The sequence below is a fragment of the Sus scrofa genome, chromosome 7, assembly GCF_054392235.1.
Source record: "Sus scrofa isolate SSC_HxYL_T2T_F1_AM1 chromosome 7, Sscrofa_HxYL_maternal_Yorkshire_Landrace_v2.0, whole genome shotgun sequence".
Taxonomy (NCBI): Eukaryota; Metazoa; Chordata; class Mammalia; order Artiodactyla; family Suidae; genus Sus; species Sus scrofa.
In genome coordinates, this window is record NC_139389.1 from 22602720 (window position 1) to 22625266 (window position 22547).

The 22547-nt window shown below is 49.8% G+C and overlaps 10 non-coding genes across 10 annotated transcripts; all 10 read left to right on the plus strand.

The window, feature by feature from the left end:
* The first annotated feature begins 429 nt into the window (after positions 1-429).
* Positions 430-536, plus strand: LOC146401300 (U6 spliceosomal RNA). The gene has a single exon (XR_014811534.1). It is a non-coding gene; the product is annotated as a U6 spliceosomal RNA (small nuclear RNA).
* A 4676-nt stretch (positions 537-5212) lies between these two features.
* Positions 5213-5284, plus strand: TRNAA-UGC (transfer RNA alanine (anticodon UGC)). The gene has a single exon. It is a non-coding gene; the product is annotated as a tRNA-Ala (tRNA).
* A 1980-nt stretch (positions 5285-7264) lies between these two features.
* TRNAA-AGC (transfer RNA alanine (anticodon AGC)) lies at positions 7265-7336 on the plus strand. Its single transcript has one exon. It is a non-coding gene; the product is annotated as a tRNA-Ala (tRNA).
* Positions 7337-8275: 939 nt separating this feature from the next.
* Positions 8276-8348, plus strand: TRNAF-GAA (transfer RNA phenylalanine (anticodon GAA)). Its single transcript has one exon. It is a non-coding gene; the product is annotated as a tRNA-Phe (tRNA).
* A 261-nt stretch (positions 8349-8609) lies between these two features.
* LOC146401304 (U6 spliceosomal RNA) lies at positions 8610-8716 on the plus strand. Its single transcript, XR_014811536.1, has one exon. It is a non-coding gene; the product is annotated as a U6 spliceosomal RNA (small nuclear RNA).
* Positions 8717-13382: 4666 nt separating this feature from the next.
* TRNAA-UGC (transfer RNA alanine (anticodon UGC)) lies at positions 13383-13454 on the plus strand. The gene has a single exon. It is a non-coding gene; the product is annotated as a tRNA-Ala (tRNA).
* Positions 13455-15434: 1980 nt separating this feature from the next.
* Positions 15435-15506, plus strand: TRNAA-AGC (transfer RNA alanine (anticodon AGC)). The gene has a single exon. It is a non-coding gene; the product is annotated as a tRNA-Ala (tRNA).
* Positions 15507-16445: 939 nt separating this feature from the next.
* TRNAF-GAA (transfer RNA phenylalanine (anticodon GAA)) lies at positions 16446-16518 on the plus strand. The gene has a single exon. It is a non-coding gene; the product is annotated as a tRNA-Phe (tRNA).
* A 261-nt stretch (positions 16519-16779) lies between these two features.
* Positions 16780-16886, plus strand: LOC146401308 (U6 spliceosomal RNA). The gene has a single exon (XR_014811537.1). It is a non-coding gene; the product is annotated as a U6 spliceosomal RNA (small nuclear RNA).
* A 4674-nt stretch (positions 16887-21560) lies between these two features.
* On the plus strand, positions 21561-21632 carry TRNAA-UGC (transfer RNA alanine (anticodon UGC)). Its single transcript has one exon. It is a non-coding gene; the product is annotated as a tRNA-Ala (tRNA).
* Positions 21633-22547: the final 915 nt, after the last annotated feature.

Below are 22547 nucleotides of genomic sequence, written 5' to 3' on the forward strand. Positions count from 1 at the left end.
CCTCTACCAGCGCAGCGCGTTGAAAAGCAGTCCACCCGCAGGCCTAAGGGAGTTCACGGTCCAAGCCCACATGTCGCTTTGCCACAGGAACGCGCAAGCTCTGAGAGTAACTTTCCTTAAAGACAGTAAGATGTTACGGTGCACAGATGCGCCAGGCCCAGAAAAACGCCGCACTACCGCCGAGGCGCTGTGATGTCAAGGGCGCTCACCAGCGGAGAGAAGGGACAAGGTGCCACACACCCCTTCCGTCTCGACAACTCTCTGGGGCAGCCCCAAAGCGGCCAGAGACGCTGTGCAAAGCAAGGAAGCGGCGGCGTTCGCCCAAAACGTTGTGGGTGGACACCGAAAGCTGGGTTTCACGTAAACCTCACGCGTCACGAAATAACCTCCTCCCTTTTCCTTTTTCCAACCATTTAAAGTGTTAAAGGGGTGCTCGCTTCGGCAGGACGTATAATAACGTTGGAACCACACAGAGAAGACCGGCCTTGCCCCTGCCGAAGGGTGACAGGCACAGCCGCGAATCGTTCCAAAGACCAGTCCCAGCTCACAGCCAATCGACAGCTTACCAGCCATAAGGCAGCAGAGCTTAATGCAGATACTCGAAACATCAAGAGCAGGCGCGGTGTCCCGCAGCCTTTTGCCAGTTGTTAGGAAAACAACAACGACAACAACTGCAGAATAAATACGAAGAGACTAGGACCTGAGCCCCTAGGAATTCAAACGTTTCGCCAAGATTAAAAAAATGCCAGGAGTTCGCCCAGCTCTGCAGATCTGGACATACATACATACACTCAGCTAACGCATCGGATGGACCTTGTCCTGGTTGCAAATCTCCTTTGCATTCTCTCCGTCGCCGGGAACATTCCATTTGAAAGACAGACTGTAATCGCTAGCTGTTATGGACGCTTTTCTGCCCTCCATTCCTCTAGGCACCCACAACCAGAGCCAGAACACCCCCAGCAAAACGTCACAGCACGGTTTGCAGACCACACTGCTGGGCTGAAGGCATTTCACCTCATGGTGAGTATCATGAGTTCCTTCCTTTCTCGGCGGCCCAGTTTCCCCAGACACCCGCCCTCTCTCCTCAACACGAAATAATTGTGTGGGACCAAAGCTTCTTTCCCCGTGAATGACACTGACATTTTCAAAGAGAAATGAGTCCAGAAGCCACTAACCTCCAGCCGTCTTTGGACAGGATTCCTGTCTCCCAAGAAAAGATCTGAAATAGGTGCGCTAAGAGGCTCTGGCTTTGAAGCTTGCCCTCCTCCGTCCTGGCTGTGAACCGTGTGGCCAAGGAATTCTTTCTCTCGCCTGTAAGGAAGTGGGTTTATCGAGGAACCGATGTAGTCATCTCATGCAACCCATTGTTACCGCTATTATCCACCTGCTACTGCCAGCTACATTATGAACAAGCCCCAGTTTTTACTTTTATCGTTTGCAGAACACCAACAAAACAACAACCAAAACTGTGCCATGCTGACCCAGGGTCAACTTAGGGGGTCTGTGAGTAAGATTTCAACTTGCCCCCTGGAAATCTTCCGCAGGTCGATGCCCTCCAAACTCTACCTTCCCTAAATCTGACAGGAAAGGGTGTGCATCACCCACCACTCACCTGGAAGAGGCGTCCAATTCAGTTCAAGAGCAGTTCGTGTTCCTGGATCCGGGGAAGTTTGACACCAATAAATTAAAGGGCAGAAAACAAGAAAGCACGGGGACCAGCCATCCTGATCCCTCTGGTTGGAGGGGAAAAGCAATGTGTGTTCTCCGTGGCAAAGAGCATGAGAATTCCGGGTAACTTCCGCTAAAGGACTCATCATCCTACTGAAAGCATGGCCCCTATTTCCACATTTGTGTGCTCTCAGCTCTTCCTCCACCATGTTCTAGAAGGCAGAGAGGCTGGCACTCAGTTCCTAGGGTGTGCCGGGAAATCAGTTGCCGTTCCCAGGGCTTCCTGAATCTTCAGAGAATGGAGCCCTGGCATAAGTCAAGAGAAAGAGCTATAATGGCCCTGTTTTAGGGTTTTATGCTTTCTCGTGTCTTCCGCGTCACAAGTCTTTTAGGCCACACTGATGGTCACTAAATGGCTCCAGACTCTTCTATGAATGAATTCACAATGAACTAACTTATGGAGTCTCACTCTGGCCACAATGCAGGAGAGGTTTAGAACTTACATTCACCACGGGTCTGACTTATCTGTTTGGGCACTGGTCTCTCAGTTCAGACTTAAGTCTGCAAGTCCCCAGTGTCTTTGGCAGGCACTAGAAGCATCCCTGCCACCCTCAGAGAGAAAGGTGGGGATCCTCTCAGGCTGCCACTTCCTCACTCACATGGTAATCCAGTCAATCGCCTTGTCTAGGAACAAACGGGTCAGCTTTCTGCCGTATCAAATATTTGTAGAACAAAAACCTCCCTGGCATGTTCTAGTTTACAGGCCATGTCTTTTCCTCCCTAGTGACTATCGACATCACACTAGATTTGTAATCCCCCCCCTCCCCCATCCCAAGCACAACATGCAGAAGTTCCCGGGCCAGGCAGCAAACCCACACCACAGCAGAGACCATCCCGGATCCGGAAACCTGCTGCGGCTCCAGGGAACGCCTCCGTATTTGTCATCTTAAAGGCAATACTAGTTTCCTCTTTAAAGTGGTAAGGAACCTTCCCTAAGTCAACGGTTGCCTTCTCTGCAGTAAAACGGAATAAATGAACCATCGCAAGTCAACCAGATGTTACTCCGGTTTCCAGCTGTCATAGTCCCGTTGAGCCAAGAGCTCCGTGTGAGAAAGGTAAGTGCAGGGACAAGATTCTCCAGAACAAACCTGGCTTGTACGAGGTTTGGCTCATCATCAAGTAAGGGAAACAGACAAACAAAAAACACTCCCAGGATCTGAAAAGAGACCTGAACCATCAAACTGAAAGTTCACTTTTCCAACAAACTCTCCAGGATCAAAGCCGTTTTGTCAGGAAAATCTCTGCTATTCAAAACATTTACATTCCTACCTAACCTATATTTCCCATATCTTTTTTTCCCTTATAAGCCCAGTGTGCTAACAAACAGACACAACCAGCCAAATCTTAGGTACAGCAGCTGAAAACGGCCAGCAGATCCCATTTCTCAAGCAAAAGGTTCTCCTCACAGCGACAATGGGGTAGAGACCACGGGGCTTCCTGCCGCCCTCCTTGGAGGCACCAACACCACTGGCTAGTCACCAAAACCAAAAACGCAACTGCACACAGGCTCCCCGATGTGCTCAGTTTGGCTTCTCTTTGAAAGAAAGAGCACTGAGGGACTCCCCAGGTCTTGACAGGATGAGAAGAAACAGGCCCAGTCTTACTTGGGACAAAGCCTTTCAGGCTGCTTCACTCAGGGAAGGGAAAGGGACCTTCTTGCTGCCTGTTCCCCTGAGGGGAGAGGCAAACAGATGGCACCCACCAAACTCCTATGCCAGCTCTGAGTGTTCTTTGTCGTCCCTCCTCCACATGGAGGGTCGTCAGATGTTACAAACGCATTCCCATCTCCTCGTGGAGGTCTGAAATCCCAGAGGGGTCACGCACAGCACTCGGGTCTGAATCACCATGCGCTGCCTTTCATGTCCTCCGGCAGCATTTGGCTCAACAAGGAAGGCGGTGGTAAAAAGGAGGAATTCTTAAAACCTGGTCTTGGAGATAATGTCAAACATAAAATAACAGTTGCAAAGACTACCTTGCATGCCCAGGTTCATCTACTGCAATATTTTGCCATTTTTACTGGTTCTCTCTCTCTCTCCCTCTCTCTATCTCTCCTCATATAATTTTTTTGTTCCCTAAACCGTTTGACAGTTTGGCAAATATATCCCTTCTCCCAACATTCTCCATTGTATCCTTTAAGGACACTCCCTATGTCAGCACAGTAAAATTGTCAAGTGTGGGGACTTCAACGCTGGTTCAAAACTATTTTCTAATAGACCACCCATATTCAACATTTGCTAATTGTCCTGATCATGTCCTATAAACCCCAAACTCCCTGATCCAGGACCACGCCAGGGTGACCCGTTTCCTTTACGTTATTGTTTCCTTGGTCTCCTTTAATCTGGGACCATTTCTCAACTCTTTCTTGTCTCTCATGACATTTTCATTCATTGGCATCTCGTAAGGACTAGGTGACAAGTCGGCTGGTATAACTCGGGTTCAGTTTTGATTGGACTGCCATTCCCGCCTGATTGGCTTCAGATGATGATGCACTTTGCTCAGAATGCAACAGGAGGGTTGCTGTGTCCTTCTCAGCTTGTCCTCAGAGCCACAGGATGTCAGCGTGCCCATCATGATGACGTTACTCTGACCATTTGGGGTAAGATCTTCTGTGCTGAGTTTCTACATGGTCAAGCTACCATGTTCATAAGAACTATGTGAGGATACATCTGGAAACTCAAGACATCTTTGCTTATCAAAATTTCACCCATGGCTTTGGCACTGATTGATGAATTTTGCCTGAATCAATCATTATAGGATAGGAGAAAATGATGGTAATCTTTCCCTCTGCATTTAATAATTGGTATGCTTTTGCAGGATAAGCATTCTCTTCTTTCTTTCCCATGTGTCTTTCTCTTTCTTTCTCTTCTTTTTTATCAGTATGAACGCAACGATTCTTATTTTAGCCATCCTTTCATGTATTAATCACTTTAATGCTTAGTGTTTCCAAGATGTGACGCCTAGGTACTCTTGAGGGTACTACTGTCTTTGAGCTCCTTCTCACGTCCCGGCATAGAACGATAATCTAGCTTGTCTTGTCCTTTTCCTGTCCCAGCCCTTTCTGCCGACAGCAAATTCCTCCAGCAGCTGTGGTGCCTTCTCGTGGAAATCTGCAGCGAGAGGTTAGGCTGTAGGGTCAGATCTCCTCATTGCTCTTTTAATGTTGTGGATTCTAGACTCTTCCAAGAGACAGGGCTAGGAAAGGGCTCTTCTCTGCCTTCCTCTATTCGAGTTTTGTGCCGCCGGGTCTTTGCGGGTAGGTTGACCAGGGGGAATAGACTGTAGGCGCAGTACCTTTCTGCCTAGCTTGAAGTTGCCTTTGTCCTCGTGTCGCCGTGAAAGAGAAGGCAGTAAGGGAGCTTCAGAAAGAATGGCATTGTGCGTCAAATATCTTCATGCCAGCAGTTGCAGGTTCTCAAAAGCAAGGCCGGGCGATAGTGCCATTCAATTGTCTTCCGTAAAGAGGGAAGGTGTTGGCTGGCCGTGGGGGGGTGTAGCTCAGTGGTAGAGCGCGTGCTTTGCATGCACGAGGCCCCGGGTTCAATCCCCGGCACCTCCAGCCTAGAGGCGGCCCTCCTCTCCCTCTGGAGAGCCCAGGAAGAGGGTCCCTTCCCTACTCCGGAGGAGAAAGCACAGGCCTTCCTGTCCTCCAACTCTATTCTATTCTACTATGCCTTGGCCATGCCTTAGGCTACACAAAAACAAAAACCAACCACTGGGCTAAAATCAGACAGACCTCTGAGAGCTGGAAAGTAAGTCACCTTCATTTAGCTTGAAATACGCTTGACCATCCTCCCATCTTGTTTTCATGCATTTCACCCTAGATATCATGGATCAGGTCAAGGCTCTTTTCTCCCCTCTGGCTTGAGGGAAAGGTTGACACTAAGAGGCTAGAAAGTCTGGATAGGTCTTGTCCCTTGGGGACAAAATTGCCTCCTCTGGTTTGAAGAACACCGGATCCTCCAGCAGTGAGTGTAGGACAGACTGGCTGCATGATTTGCTGGACCCAAGGCCCCCTGAAATGCACTGGTCACAGGCCCTTGAGGCTGGCCATGATGACAGGTATAGGAGAGGTCGCCCCAGTCAAAAACAAGCCACTTTCTTGTGTCCTTGCCTTCTCCTAAAAGACTGAGGCGTGGATGTTCACTGATGCTTTGCAGTTTGAGCCGAGAAGGCAGGACGTGCTCATACACCACACAGACTCACTGCCCTGTCCTGTCCTGGCTGCACTCCAAAATGAAAGAAATAGCAAGAGTCAGGGAAACAGTCTTCCTCCTTCTACTTGTCCCGAACGGACCCTCCGAGTATCGCTTGGGAGAGCATCCCCTCTTGAAAAGGCTGCATGCACAAGCGATATGGAGCTGGAGTCCTAAGCATCTGTGGAAGCATCGGAGAACAGAGATTCAGGACAACACATCCAAATATTTAGGACACAGTCGTTTTGTACCTGAGGCACCAGTCTACCTTTTCTTTTTTTTTTTTTTTTTTTTCCCCCTTCGGTAGAGGTACAGGTAGTTAGAAACTTTCTTTTCCCAGCCAGGGATCAAGCCCACACCACAGCAGCACGCCCAGCGGGATGCAAAGACAACCCGGGATCCTTAACCCGGGATGTGCTACAAGGGAGCTCCGTAGCCCACTAATCCTTTAGACAACACCGAGGGTCACAATGGCTTAGCTTTTTCCATGAATGAACTCACGGTGAACTCATGGAGTCTCAGTCTAGTTAAAATACGTGGGAGTTTTCCCAAGGATAAGTCAACAAGTGTCTGAGATACCTCTTTTGGCCACTGGCCTCTTAACTCAAACTGAAGTCTCCAAGTCCCCAAGGTCTGTGGGGGACAACACGGCCTCTCTTACCATTCTCAGGATGTAATTCGGGGACCTTTTGATGCCGCCCATCTCTTCACTTAGACCCCGTATTGCCATCACTTATCTGGTGTCCTATTCTTCTTTCACCCAGGAGGTTGTAATCCTTGGCGGTTTACTCTTCAAGTCAATGCTCAGTGTTTGCAAGAGTGGACTCGAAGACACTGTGCTCTTTGGGGCACGCCATCCTCTTTTGAGCACTCGAAAGACTGTCTAGGGCATCTTGTACTTTTCCTGCCCTAGTGCTTCTAGTGACCAGTTTTGCCCGGAGCTTTGGTTCCATCCGGGGGGATGTGTATTAAGCTGCTGAGATGGGGGACCAGCTCTCCTCCTTGCCCCTTGGGTGTCTTTGAGTCTAGGCTTTTTTTAACAGGCAGAACTAGGAAAGGGCTCTTCTTTGCCTTCCTCCATTCAAGTTGTCTGTAGGCCTGACACTGGGGTAGGCTGACAAGCGGGACTAGATCCTAGGAAGGGCGCCTAAATTTTAGGCCGGCATTCGGTTGCCTTTCTCCTCATGTCCTCGGCGAAAGGGAATAGGAGTTTCGCAAGTAACCGGGTTGTACACAACGGAGCTTCGAACCAACACGTGAGGAGTTGCCATACCATTTTTTGTTTGTGTGTTTGGTTGTTTGTTTGCTTTCCCTTTTCCTGCCTCTGAGGTTTCGGCAGCCGCGGGGGTGTAGCTCAGTGGTAGAGCGTGTGTTTAGCATGCACGAGGCCCCGGGTTCAATCCCCGGCACCTCCAACCGCCACGTCCACTTGCTCCGCCCTTCCTTGCTCTCAACTCTGGAGAGACAGTGCGAGGCGGGAGCTCACAGTCCCTGCTGACTGCCGCGAAAGTAGTATGCGTCCAACTTTGTCTTTCTTTCTTTCTTTCTTTTCTTCTTTTTTTTTCTTTTCTTCTTTTCTTTTCTTTTCTTTTCTTTTTTTTTTTTTAAACCCATCCATTCTAGTCACTCTGCGCAATCACTCCTCTCCTGGCCAAGGCCGATCGATACGCCACAAAAATCAACTACCAGGACTTCTGAGAGCAGGAAATCACTCTCACCACGCCCTCGTCTCATCTTTCACCAAACCGGCGTCGGCAGCCACCGCCACCGCGTTGTTCCTGGATTCGGAGAACGTTTAAAGGATGTTTCGCGCGAGGAACGTCGTTTGTGACGAGTGACGCCTTTTCAAATTTTCGCATGTTTGCGGCAGTTGCTCTCCTGTCCGTTGAGGACACGGTGGTGAGAGTTCAGCCTGGCGGTGTTCGTGCACAGGAGATTCTTTCCGCAAAGGTGCCGCGTGATTGGAGCCCATCTCTCAGCCCTTCGGGAGAGTGTGAGAGACGAGAGAACGAAGACTACAACAAGAGACGCCCCCGAAGAGTGCCTTTAGGCCGTTTCTGAGTCGTGTCTGGCTCACGAGGCAGGATGCCGAGGAGCAGGCCAGGTTTTCCAACGAATCCCTGGCACGTCTCTTCCATCTCTGTCCTCCACTTGCCCTCCGCCACGGTCAGGAACTGGATGCGAGCAGCAAGCGCCGAGGACACAGTCCAAGCCTTTCCGGCCGGCAGGGGTACGGCTACTCCGCGCGGGACCGCCGCAGGTGGGGAAGCCGAAGCCTAGCCAGCCGCCGTTGAACCCCACTTCTTGAAACAGAAATGCCAGGAGCGCTGCCCCCCTCCCCCTTCGCCCGGGCGGCCGAAATAGCTCAGTTGGGAGAGCGTTAGACTGAAGATCTAAAGGTCCCTGGTTCAATCCCGGGTTTCGGCAAGGCGCTCCCTTTTGCTGCCCGCCGGCGTCCTCCTCTACCAGCGCAGCCAGAAGGGACAAGGTGCCACACACCCCTTCCGTCTCGACAACTCTCTGGGGCAGCCCCAAAGCGGCCAGAGACGCTGTGCAAAGCAAGGAAGCGGCGGCGTTCGCCCAAAACGTTGTGGGTGGACACCGAAAGCTGGGTTTCACGTAAACCTCACGCGTCACGAAATAACCTCCTCCCTTTTCCTTTTTCCAACCATTTAAAGTGTTAAAGGGGTGCTCGCTTCGGCAGGACGTATAATAACGTTGGAACCACACAGAGAAGACCGGCCTTGCCCCTGCCGAAGGGTGACAGGCACAGCCGCGAATCGTTCCAAAGACCAGTCCCAGCTCACAGCCAATCGACAGCTTACCAGCCATAAGGCAGCAGAGCTTAATGCAGATACTCGAAACATCAAGAGCAGGCGCGGTGTCCCGCAGCCTTTTGCCAGTTGTTAGGAAAACAACAACGACAACAACTGCAGAATAAATACGAAGAGACTAGGACCTGAGCCCCTAGGAATTCAAACGTTTCGCCAAGATTAAAAAAATGCCAGGAGTTCGCCCAGCTCTGCAGATCTGGACATACATACATACACTCAGCTAACGCATCGGATGGACCTTGTCCTGGTTGCAAATCTCCTTTGCATTCTCTCCGTCGCCGGGAACATTCCATTTGAAAGACAGACTGTAATCGCTAGCTGTTATGGACGCTTTTCTGCCCTCCATTCCTCTAGGCACCCACAACCAGAGCCAGAACACCCCCAGCAAAACGTCACAGCACGGTTTGCAGACCACACTGCTGGGCTGAAGGCATTTCACCTCATGGTGAGTATCATGAGTTCCTTCCTTTCTCGGCGGCCCAGTTTCCCCAGACACCCGCCCTCTCTCCTCAACACAAAATAATTGTGTGGGACCAAAGCTTCTTTCCCCGTGAATGACACTGACATTTTCAAAGAGAAATGAGTCCAGAAGCCACTAACCTCCAGCCGTCTTTGGACAGGATTCCTGTCTCCCAAGAAAAGATCTGAAATAGGTGCGCTAAGAGGCTCTGGCTTTGAAGCTTGCCCTCCTCCGTCCTGGCTGTGAACCGTGTGGCCAAGGAATTCTTTCTCTCGCCTGTAAGGAAGTGGGTTTATCGAGGAACCGATGTAGTCATCTCATGCAACCCATTGTTACCGCTATTATCCACCTGCTACTGCCAGCTACATTATGAACAAGCCCCAGTTTTTACTTTTATCGTTTGCAGAACACCAACAAAACAACAACCAAAACTGTGCCATGCTGACCCAGGGTCAACTTAGGGGGTCTGTGAGTAAGATTTCAACTTGCCCCCTGGAAATCTTCCGCAGGTCGATGCCCTCCAAACTCTACCTTCCCTAAATCTGACAGGAAAGGGTGTGCATCACCCACCACTCACCTGGAAGAGGCGTCCAATTCAGTTCAAGAGCAGTTCGTGTTCCTGGATCCGGGGAAGTTTGACACCAATAAATTAAAGGGCAGAAAACAAGAAAGCACGGGGACCAGCCATCCTGATCCCTCTGGTTGGAGGGGAAAAGCAATGTGTGTTCTCCGTGGCAAAGAGCATGAGAATTCCGGGTAACTTCCGCTAAAGGACTCATCATCCTACTGAAAGCATGGCCCCTATTTCCACATTTGTGTGCTCTCAGCTCTTCCTCCACCATGTTCTAGAAGGCAGAGAGGCTGGCACTCAGTTCCTAGGGTGTGCCGGGAAATCAGTTGCCATTCCCAGGGCTTCCTGAATCTTCAGAGAATGGAGCCCTGGCATAAGTCAAGAGAAAGAGCTATAATGGCCCTGTTTTAGGGTTTTATGCTTTCTCGTGTCTTCCGCGTCACAAGTCTTTTAGGCCACACTGATGGTCACTAAATGGCTCCAGACTCTTCTATGAATGAATTCACAATGAACTAACTTATGGAGTCTCACTCTGGCCACAATGCAGGAGAGGTTTAGAACTTACATTCACCACGGGTCTGACTTATCTGTTTGGGCACTGGTCTCTCAGTTCAGACTTAAGTCTGCAAGTCCCCAGTGTCTTTGGCAGGCACTAGAAGCATCCCTGCCACCCTCAGAGAGAAAGGTGGGGATCCTCTCAGGCTGCCACTTCCTCACTCACATGGTAATCCAGTCAATCGCCTTGTCTAGGAACAAACGGGTCAGCTTTCTGCCGTATCAAATATTTGTAGAACAAAAACCTCCCTGGCATGTTCTAGTTTACAGGCCATGTCTTTTCCTCCCTAGTGACTATCGACATCACACTAGATTTGTAATCCCCCCCCTCCCCCATCCCAAGCACAACATGCAGAAGTTCCCGGGCCAGGCAGCAAACCCACACCACAGCAGAGACCATCCCGGATCCGGAAACCTGCTGCGGCTCCAGGGAACGCCTCCGTATTTGTCATCTTAAAGGCAATACTAGTTTCCTCTTTAAAGTGGTAAGGAACCTTCCCTAAGTCAACGGTTGCCTTCTCTGCAGTAAAACGGAATAAATGAACCATCGCAAGTCAACCAGATGTTACTCCGGTTTCCAGCTGTCATAGTCCCGTTGAGCCAAGAGCTCCGTGTGAGAAAGGTAAGTGCAGGGACAAGATTCTCCAGAACAAACCTGGCTTGTACGAGGTTTGGCTCATCATCAAGTAAGGGAAACAGACAAACAAAAAACACTCCCAGGATCTGAAAAGAGACCTGAACCATCAAACTGAAAGTTCACTTTTCCAACAAACTCTCCAGGATCAAAGCCGTTTTGTCAGGAAAATCTCTGCTATTCAAAACATTTACATTCCTACCTAACCTATATTTCCCATATCTTTTTTTCCCTTATAAGCCCAGTGTGCTAACAAACAGACACAACCAGCCAAATCTTAGGTACAGCAGCTGAAAACGGCCAGCAGATCCCATTTCTCAAGCAAAAGGTTCTCCTCACAGCGACAATGGGGTAGAGACCACGGGGCTTCCTGCCGCCCTCCTTGGAGGCACCAACACCACTGGCTAGTCACCAAAACCAAAAACGCAACTGCACACAGGCTCCCCGATGTGCTCAGTTTGGCTTCTCTTTGAAAGAAAGAGCACTGAGGGACTCCCCAGGTCTTGACAGGATGAGAAGAAACAGGCCCAGTCTTACTTGGGACAAAGCCTTTCAGGCTGCTTCACTCAGGGAAGGGAAAGGGACCTTCTTGCTGCCTGTTCCCCTGAGGGGAGAGGCAAACAGATGGCACCCACCAAACTCCTATGCCAGCTCTGAGTGTTCTTTGTCGTCCCTCCTCCACATGGAGGGTCGTCAGATGTTACAAACGCATTCCCATCTCCTCGTGGAGGTCTGAAATCCCAGAGGGGTCACGCACAGCACTCGGGTCTGAATCACCATGCGCTGCCTTTCATGTCCTCCGGCAGCATTTGGCTCAACAAGGAAGGCGGTGGTAAAAAGGAGGAATTCTTAAAACCTGGTCTTGGAGATAATGTCAAACATAAAATAACAGTTGCAAAGACTACCTGGTTCATCTACTGCAATATTTTGCCATTTTTACTGGTTCTCTCTCTCTCTCCCTCTCTCTATCTCTCCTCATATAATTTTTTTGTTCCCTAAACCGTTTGACAGTTTGGCAAATATATCCCTTCTCCCAACATTCTCCATTGTATCCTTTAAGGACACTCCCTATGTCAGCACAGTAAAATTGTCAAGTGTGGGGACTTCAACGCTGGTTCAAAACTATTTTCTAATAGACCACCCATATTCAACATTTGCTAATTGTCCTGATCATGTCCTATAAACCCCAAACTCCCTGATCCAGGACCACGCCAGGGTGACCCGTTTCCTTTACGTTATTGTTTCCTTGGTCTCCTTTAATCTGGGACCATTTCTCAACTCTTTCTTGTCTCTCATGACATTTTCATTCATTGGCATCTCGTAAGGACTAGGTGACAAGTCGGCTGGTATAACTCGGGTTCAGTTTTGATTGGACTGCCATTCCCGCCTGATTGGCTTCAGATGATGATGCACTTTGCTCAGAATGCAACAGGAGGGTTGCTGTGTCCTTCTCAGCTTGTCCTCAGAGCCACAGGATGTCAGCGTGCCCATCATGATGACGTTACTCTGACCATTTGGGGTAAGATCTTCTGTGCTGAGTTTCTACATGGTCAAGCTACCATGTTCATAAGAACTATGTGAGGATACATCTGGAAACTCAAGACATCTTTGCTTATCAAAATTTCACCCATGGCTTTGGCACTGATTGATGAATTTTGCCTGAATCAATCATTATAGGATAGGAGAAAATGATGGTAATCTTTCCCTCTGCATTTAATAATTGGTATGCTTTTGCAGGATAAGCATTCTCTTCTTTCTTTCCCATGTGTCTTTCTCTTTCTTTCTCTTCTTTTTTATCAGTATGAACGCAACGATTCTTATTTTAGCCATCCTTTCATGTATTAATCACTTTAATGCTTAGTGTTTCCAAGATGTGACGCCTAGGTACTCTTGAGGGTACTACTGTCTTTGAGCTCCTTCTCACGTCCCGGCATAGAACGATAATCTAGCTTGTCTTGTCCTTTTCCTGTCCCAGCCCTTTCTGCCGACAGCAAATTCCTCCAGCAGCTGTGGTGCCTTCTCGTGGAAATCTGCAGCGAGAGGTTAGGCTGTAGGGTCAGATCTCCTCATTGCTCTTTTAATGTTGTGGATTCTAGACTCTTCCAAGAGACAGGGCTAGGAAAGGGCTCTTCTCTGCCTTCCTCTATTCGAGTTTTGTGCCGCCGGGTCTTTGCGGGTAGGTTGACCAGGGGGAATAGACTGTAGGCGCAGTACCTTTCTGCCTAGCTTGAAGTTGCCTTTGTCCTCGTGTCGCCGTGAAAGAGAAGGCAGTAAGGGAGCTTCAGAAAGAATGGCATTGTGCGTCAAATATCTTCATGCCAGCAGTTGCAGGTTCTCAAAAGCAAGGCCGGGCGATAGTGCCATTCAATTGTCTTCCGTAAAGAGGGAAGGTGTTGGCTGGCCGTGGGGGGGTGTAGCTCAGTGGTAGAGCGCGTGCTTTGCATGCACGAGGCCCCGGGTTCAATCCCCGGCACCTCCAGCCTAGAGGCGGCCCTCCTCTCCCTCTGGAGAGCCCAGGAAGAGGGTCCCTTCCCTACTCCGGAGGAGAAAGCACAGGCCTTCCTGTCCTCCAACTCTATTCTATTCTACTATGCCTTGGCCATGCCTTAGGCTACACAAAAACAAAAACCAACCACTGGGCTAAAATCAGACAGACCTCTGAGAGCTGGAAAGTAAGTCACCTTCATTTAGCTTGAAATACGCTTGACCATCCTCCCATCTTGTTTTCATGCATTTCACCCTAGATATCATGGATCAGGTCAAGGCTCTTTTCTCCCCTCTGGCTTGAGGGAAAGGTTGACACTAAGAGGCTAGAAAGTCTGGATAGGTCTTGTCCCTTGGGGACAAAATTGCCTCCTCTGGTTTGAAGAACACCGGATCCTCCAGCAGTGAGTGTAGGACAGACTGGCTGCATGATTTGCTGGACCCAAGGCCCCCTGAAATGCACTGGTCACAGGCCCTTGAGGCTGGCCATGATGACAGGTATAGGAGAGGTCGCCCCAGTCAAAAACAAGCCACTTTCTTGTGTCCTTGCCTTCTCCTAAAAGACTGAGGCGTGGATGTTCACTGATGCTTTGCAGTTTGAGCCGAGAAGGCAGGACGTGCTCATACACCACACAGACTCACTGCCCTGTCCTGTCCTGGCTGCACTCCAAAATGAAAGAAATAGCAAGAGTCAGGGAAACAGTCTTCCTCCTTCTACTTGTCCCGAACGGACCCTCCGAGTATCGCTTGGGAGAGCATCCCCTCTTGAAAAGGCTGCATGCACAAGCGATATGGAGCTGGAGTCCTAAGCATCTGTGGAAGCATCGGAGAACAGAGATTCAGGACAACACATCCAAATATTTAGGACACAGTCGTTTTGTACCTGAGGCACCAGTCTACCTTTTCTTTTTTTTTTTTTTTTTTTTCCCCCTTCGGTAGAGGTACAGGTAGTTAGAAACTTTCTTTTCCCAGCCAGGGATCAAGCCCACACCACAGCAGCACGCCCAGCGGGATGCAAAGACAACCCGGGATCCTTAACCCGGGATGTGCTACAAGGGAGCTCCGTAGCCCACTAATCCTTTAGACAACACCGAGGGTCACAATGGCTTAGCTTTTTCCATGAATGAACTCACGGTGAACTCATGGAGTCTCAGTCTAGTTAAAATACGTGGGAGTTTTCCCAAGGATAAGTCAACAAGTGTCTGAGATACCTCTTTTGGCCACTGGCCTCTTAACTCAAACTGAAGTCTCCAAGTCCCCAAGGTCTGTGGGGGACAACACGGCCTCTCTTACCATTCTCAGGATGTAATTCGGGGACCTTTTGATGCCGCCCATCTCTTCACTTAGACCCCGTATTGCCATCACTTATCTGGTGTCCTATTCTTCTTTCACCCAGGAGGTTGTAATCCTTGGCGGTTTACTCTTCAAGTCAATGCTCAGTGTTTGCAAGAGTGGACTCGAAGACACTGTGCTCTTTGGGGCACGCCATCCTCTTTTGAGCACTCGAAAGACTGTCTAGGGCATCTTGTACTTTTCCTGCCCTAGTGCTTCTAGTGACCAGTTTTGCCCGGAGCTTTGGTTCCATCCGGGGGGATGTGTATTAAGCTGCTGAGATGGGGGACCAGCTCTCCTCCTTGCCCCTTGGGTGTCTTTGAGTCTAGGCTTTTTTTAACAGGCAGAACTAGGAAAGGGCTCTTCTTTGCCTTCCTCCATTCAAGTTGTCTGTAGGCCTGACACTGGGGTAGGCTGACAAGCGGGACTAGATCCTAGGAAGGGCGCCTAAATTTTAGGCCGGCATTCGGTTGCCTTTCTCCTCATGTCCTCGGTGAAAGGGAATAGGAGTTTCGCAAGTAACCGGGTTGTACACAACGGAGCTTCGAACCAACACGTGAGGAGTTGCCATACCATTTTTTGTTTGTGTGTTTGGTTGTTTGTTTGCTTTCCCTTTTCCTGCCTCTGAGGTTTCGGCAGCCGCGGGGGTGTAGCTCAGTGGTAGAGCGTGTGTTTAGCATGCACGAGGCCCCGGGTTCAATCCCCGGCACCTCCAACCGCCACGTCCACTTGCTCCGCCCTTCCTTGCTCTCAACTCTGGAGAGACAGTGCGAGGCGGGAGCTCACAGTCCCTGCTGACTGCCGCGAAAGTAGTATGCGTCCAACTTTGTCTTTCTTTCTTTCTTTCTTTTCTTCTTTTTTTTTCTTTTCTTCTTTTCTTTTCTTTTCTTTTCTTTTTTTTTTTTTAAACCCATCCATTCTAGTCACTCTGCGCAATCACTCCTCTCCTGGCCAAGGCCGATCGATACGCCACAAAAATCAACTACCAGGACTTCTGAGAGCAGGAAATCACTCTCACCACGCCCTCGTCTCATCTTTCACCAAACCGGCGTCGGCAGCCACCGCCACCGCGTTGTTCCTGGATTCGGAGAACGTTTAAAGGATGTTTCGCGCGAGGAACGTCGTTTGTGACGAGTGACGCCTTTTCAAATTTTCGCATGTTTGCGGCAGTTGCTCTCCTGTCCGTTGAGGACACGGTGGTGAGAGTTCAGCCTGGCGGTGTTCGTGCACAGGAGATTCTTTCCGCAAAGGTGCCGCGTGATTGGAGCCCATCTCTCAGCCCTTCGGGAGAGTGTGAGAGACGAGAGAACGAAGACTACAACAAGAGACGCCCCCGAAGAGTGCCTTTAGGCCGTTTCTGAGTCGTGTCTGGCTCACGAGGCAGGATGCCGAGGAGCAGGCCAGGTTTTCCAACGAATCCCTGGCACGTCTCTTCCATCTCTGTCCTCCACTTGCCCTCCGCCACGGTCAGGAACTGGATGCGAGCAGCAAGCGCCGAGGACACAGTCCAAGCCTTTCCGGCCGGCAGGGGTACGGCTACTCCGCGCGGGACCGCCGCAGGTGGGGAAGCCGAAGCCTAGCCAGCCGCCGTTGAACCCCACTTCTTGAAACAGAAATGCCAGGAGCGCTGCCCCCCTCCCCCTTCGCCCGGGCGGCCGAAATAGCTCAGTTGGGAGAGCGTTAGACTGAAGATCTAAAGGTCCCTGGTTCAATCCCGGGTTTCGGCAAGGCGCTCCCTTTTGCTGCCCGCCGGCGTCCTCCTCTACCAGCGCAGCCAGAAGGGACAAGGTGCCACACACCCCTTCCGTCTCGACAACTCTCTGGGGCAGCCCCAAAGCGGCCAGAGACGCTGTGCAAAGCAAGGAAGCGGCGGCGTTCGCCCAAAACGTTGTGGGTGGACACCGAAAGCTGGGTTTCACGTAAACCTCACGCGTCACGAAATAACCTCCTCCCTTTTCCTTTTTCCAACCATTTAAAGTGTTAAAGGGGTGCTCGCTTCGGCAGGACGTATAATAACGTTGGAACCACACAGAGAAGACCGGCCTTGCCCCTGCCGAAGGGTGACAGGCACAGCCGCGAATCGTTCCAAAGACCAGTCCCAGCTCACAGCCAATCGACAGCTTACCAGCCATAAGGCAGCAGAGCTTAATGCAGATACTCGAAACATCAAGAGCAGGCGCGGTGTCCCGCAGCCTTTTGCCAGTTGTTAGGAAAACAACAACGACAACAACTGCAGAATAAATACGAAGAGACTAGGACCTGAGCCCCTAGGAATTCAAACGTTTCGCCAAGATTAAAAAAATGCCAGGAGTTCGCCCAGCTCTGCAGATCTGGACATACATACATACACTCAGCTAACGCATCGGATGGACCTTGTCCTGGTTGCAAATCTCCTTTGCATTCTCTCCGTCGCCGGGAACATTCCATTTGAAAGACAGACTGTAATCGCTAGCTGTTATGGACGCTTTTCTGCCCTCCATTCCTCTAGGCACCCACAACCAGAGCCAGAACACCCCCAGCAAAACGTCACAGCACGGTTTGCAGACCACACTGCTGGGCTGAAGGCATTTCACCTCATGGTGAGTATCATGAGTTCCTTCCTTTCTCGGCGGCCCAGTTTCCCCAGACACCCGCCCTCTCTCCTCAACACAAAATAATTGTGTGGGACCAAAGCTTCTTTCCCCGTGAATGACACTGACATTTTCAAAGAGAAATGAGTCCAGAAGCCACTAACCTCCAGCCGTCTTTGGACAGGATTCCTGTCTCCCAAGAAAAGATCTGAAATAGGTGCGCTAAGAGGCTCTGGCTTTGAAGCTTGCCCTCCTCCGTCCTGGCTGTGAACCGTGTGGCCAAGGAATTCTTTCTCTCGCCTGTAAGGAAGTGGGTTTATCGAGGAACCGATGTAGTCATCTCATGCAACCCATTGTTACCGCTATTATCCACCTGCTACTGCCAGCTACATTATGAACAAGCCCCAGTTTTTACTTTTATCGTTTGCAGAACACCAACAAAACAACAACCAAAACTGTGCCATGCTGACCCAGGGTCAACTTAGGGGGTCTGTGAGTAAGATTTCAACTTGCCCCCTGGAAATCTTCCGCAGGTCGATGCCCTCCAAACTCTACCTTCCCTAAATCTGACAGGAAAGGGTGTGCATCACCCACCACTCACCTGGAAGAGGCGTCCAATTCAGTTCAAGAGCAGTTCGTGTTCCTGGATCCGGGGAAGTTTGACACCAATAAATTAAAGGGCAGAAAACAAGAAAGCACGGGGACCAGCCATCCTGATCCCTCTGGTTGGAGGGGAAAAGCAATGTGTGTTCTCCGTGGCAAAGAGCATGAGAATTCCGGGTAACTTCCGCTAAAGGACTCATCATCCTACTGAAAGCATGGCCCCTATTTCCACATTTGTGTGCTCTCAGCTCTTCCTCCACCATGTTCTAGAAGGCAGAGAGGCTGGCACTCAGTTCCTAGGGTGTGCCGGGAAATCAGTTGCCATTCCCAGGGCTTCCTGAATCTTCAGAGAATGGAGCCCTGGCATAAGTCAAGAGAAAGAGCTATAATGGCCCTGTTTTAGGGTTTTATGCTTTCTCGTGTCTTCCGCGTCACAAGTCTTTTAGGCCACACTGATGGTCACTAAATGGCTCCAGACTCTTCTATGAATGAATTCACAATGAACTAACTTATGGAGTCTCACTCTGGCCACAATGCAGGAGAGGTTTAGAACTTACATTCACCACGGGTCTGACTTATCTGTTTGGGCACTGGTCTCTCAGTTCAGACTTAAGTCTGCAAGTCCCCAGTGTCTTTGGCAGGCACTAGAAGCATCCCTGCCACCCTCAGAGAGAAAGGTGGGGATCCTCTCAGGCTGCCACTTCCTCACTCACATGGTAATCCAGTCAATCGCCTTGTCTAGGAACAAACGGGTCAGCTTTCTGCCGTATCAAATATTTGTAGAACAAAAACCTCCCTGGCATGTTCTAGTTTACAGGCCATGTCTTTTCCTCCCTAGTGACTATCGACATCACACTAGATTTGTAATCCCCCCCCTCCCCCATCCCAAGCACAACATGCAGAAGTTCCCGGGCCAGGCAGCAAACCCACACCACAGCAGAGACCATCCCGGATCCGGAAACCTGCTGCGGCTCCAGGGAACGCCTCCGTATTTGTCATCTTAAAGGCAATACTAGTTTCCTCTTTAAAGTGGTAAGGAACCTTCCCTAAGTCAACGGTTGCCTTCTCTGCAGTAAAACGGAATAAATGAACCATCGCAAGTCAACCAGATGTTACTCCGGTTTCCAGCTGTCATAGTCCCGTTGAGCCAAGAGCTCCGTGTGAGAAAGGTAAGTGCAGGGACAAGATTCTCCAGAACAAACCTGGCTTGTACGAGGTTTGGCTCATCATCAAGTAAGGGAAACAGACAAACAAAAAACACTCCCAGGATCTGAAAAGAGACCTGAACCATCAAACTGAAAGTTCACTTTTCCAACAAACTCTCCAGGATCAAAGCCGTTTTGTCAGGAAAATCTCTGCTATTCAAAACATTTACATTCCTACCTAACCTATATTTCCCATATCTTTTTTTCCCTTATAAGCCCAGTGTGCTAACAAACAGACACAACCAGCCAAATCTTAGGTACAGCAGCTGAAAACGGCCAGCAGATCCCATTTCTCAAGCAAAAGGTTCTCCTCACAGCGACAATGGGGTAGAGACCACGGGGCTTCCTGCCGCCCTCCTTGGAGGCACCAACACCACTGGCTAGTCACCAAAACCAAAAACGCAACTGCACACAGGCTCCCCGATGTGCTCAGTTTGGCTTCTCTTTGAAAGAAAGAGCACTGAGGGACTCCCCAGGTCTTGACAGGATGAGAAGAAACAGGCCCAGTCTTACTTGGGACAAAGCCTTTCAGGCTGCTTCACTCAGGGAAGGGAAAGGGACCTTCTTGCTGCCTGTTCCCCTGAGGGGAGAGGCAAACAGATGGCACCCACCAAACTCCTATGCCAGCTCTGAGTGTTCTTTGTCGTCCCTCCTCCACATGGAGGGTCGTCAGATGTTACAAACGCATTCCCATCTCCTCGTGGAGGTCTGAAATCCCAGAGGGGTCACGCACAGCACTCGGGTCTGAATCACCATGCGCTGCCTTTCATGTCCTCCGGCAGCATTTGGCTCAACAAGGAAGGCGGTGGTAAAAAGGAGGAATTCTTAAAACCTGGTCTTGGAGATAATGTCAAACATAAAATAACAGTTGCAAAGACTACCTTGCATGCCCAGGTTCATCTACTGCAATATTTTGCCATTTTTACTGGTTCTCTCTCTCTCCCTCTCTCTATCTCTCCTCATATAATTTTTTTGTTCCCTAAACCATTTGACAGTTTGGCAAATATATCCCTTCTCCCAACATTCTCCATTGTATCCTTTAAGGACACTCCCTATGTCAGCACAGTAAAATTGTCAAGTGTGGGGACTTCAACGCTGGTTCAAAACTATTTTCTAATAGACCACCCATATTCAACATTTGCTAATTGTCCTGATCATGTCCTATAAACCCCAAACTCCCTGATCCAGGACCACGCCAGGGTGACCCGTTTCCTTTACGTTATTGTTTCCTTGGTCTCCTTTAATCTGGGACCATTTCTCAACTCTTTCTTGTCTCTCATGACATTTTCATTCATTGGCATCTCGTAAGGACTAGGTGACAAGTCGGCTGGTATAACTCGGGTTCAGTTTTGATTGGACTGCCATTCCCGCCTGATTGGCTTCAGATGATGATGCACTTTGCTCAGAATGCAACAGGAGGGTTGCTGTGTCCTTCTCAGCTTGTCCTCAGAGCCACAGGATGTCAGCGTGCCCATCATGATGACGTTACTCTGACCATTTGGGGTAAGATCTTCTGTGCTGAGTTTCTACATGGTCAAGCTACCATGTTCATAAGAACTATGTGAGGATACATCTGGAAACTCAAGACATCTTTGCTTATCAAAATTTCACCCATGGCTTTGGCACTGATTGAAGAATTTTGCCTGAATCAATCATTATAGGATAGGAGAAAATGATGGTAATCTTTCCCTCTGCATTTAATAATTGGTATGCTTTTGCAGGATAAGCATTCTCTTCTTTCTTTCCCATGTGTCTTTCTCTTTCTTTCTCTTCTTTTTTATCAGTATGAACGCAACGATTCTTATTTTAGCCATCCTTTCATGTATTAATCACTTTAATGCTTAGTGTTTCCAAGATGTGACGCCTAGGTACTCTTGAGGGTACTACTGTCTTTGAGCTCCTTCTCACGTCCCGGCATAGAACGATAATCTAGCTTGTCTTGTCCTTTTCCTGTCCCAGCCCTTTCTGCCGACAGCAAATTCCTCCAGCAGCTGTGGTGCCTTCTCGTGGAAATCTGCAGCGAGAGGTTAGGCTGTAGGGTCAGATCTCCTCATTGCTCTTTTAATGTTGTGGATTCTAGACTCTTCCAAGAGACAGGGCTAGGAAAGGGCTCTTCTCTGCCTTCCTCTATTCGAGTTTTGTGCCGCCGGGTCTTTGCGGGTAGGTTGACCAGGGGGAATAGACTGTAGGCGCAGTACCTTTCTGCCTAGCTTGAAGTTGCCTTTGTCCTCGTGTCGCCGTGAAAGAGAAGGCAGTAAGGGAGCTTCAGAAAGAATGGCATTGTGCGTCAAATATCTTCATGCCAGCAGTTGCAGGTTCTCAAAAGCAAGGCCGGGCGATAGTGCCATTCAATTGTCTTCCGTAAAGAGGGAAGGTGTTGGCTGGCCGTGGGGGGGTGTAGCTCAGTGGTAGAGCGCGTGCTTTGCATGCACGAGGCCCCGGGTTCAATCCCCGGCACCTCCAGCCTAGAGGCGGCCCTCCTCTCCCTCTGGAGAGCCCAGGAAGAGGGTCCCCTTCCCTACTCCGGAGGAGAAAGCACAGGCCTTCCTGTCCTCCAACTCTATTCTATTCTACTATGCCTTGGCCATGCCTTAGGCTACACAAAAACAAAAACCAACCACTGGGCTAAAATCAGACAGACCTCTGAGAGCTGGAAAGTAAGTCACCTTCATTTAGCTTGAAATACGCTTGACCATCCTCCCATCTTGTTTTCATGCATTTCACCCTAGATATCATGGATCAGGTCAAGGCTCTTTTCTCCCCTCTGGCTTGAGGGAAAGGTTGACACTAAGAGGCTAGAAAGTCTGGATAGGTCTTGTCCCTTGGGGACAAAATTGCCTCCTCTGGTTTGAAGAACACCGGATCCTCCAGCAGTGAGTGTAGGACAGACTGGCTGCATGATTTGCTGGACCCAAGGCCCCCTGAAATGCACTGGTCACAGGCCCTTGAGGCTGGCCATGATGACAGGTATAGGAGAGGTCGCCCCAGTCAAAAACAAGCCACTTTCTTGTGTCCTTGCCTTCTCCTAAAAGACTGAGGCGTGGATGTTCACTGATGCTTTGCAGTTTGAGCCGAGAAGGCAGGACGTGCTCATACACCACACAGACTCACTGCCCTGTCCTGTCCTGGCTGCACTCCAAAATGAAAGAAATAGCAAGAGTCAGGGAAACAGTCTTCCTCCTTCTACTTGTCCCGAACGGACCCTCCGAGTATCGCTTGGGAGAGCATCCCCTCTTGAAAAGGCTGCATGCACAAGCGATATGGAGCTGGAGTCCTAAGCATCTGTGGAAGCATCGGAGAACAGAGATTCAGGACAACACATCCAAATATTTAGGACACAGTCGTTTTGTACCTGAGGCACCAGTCTACCTTTTCTTT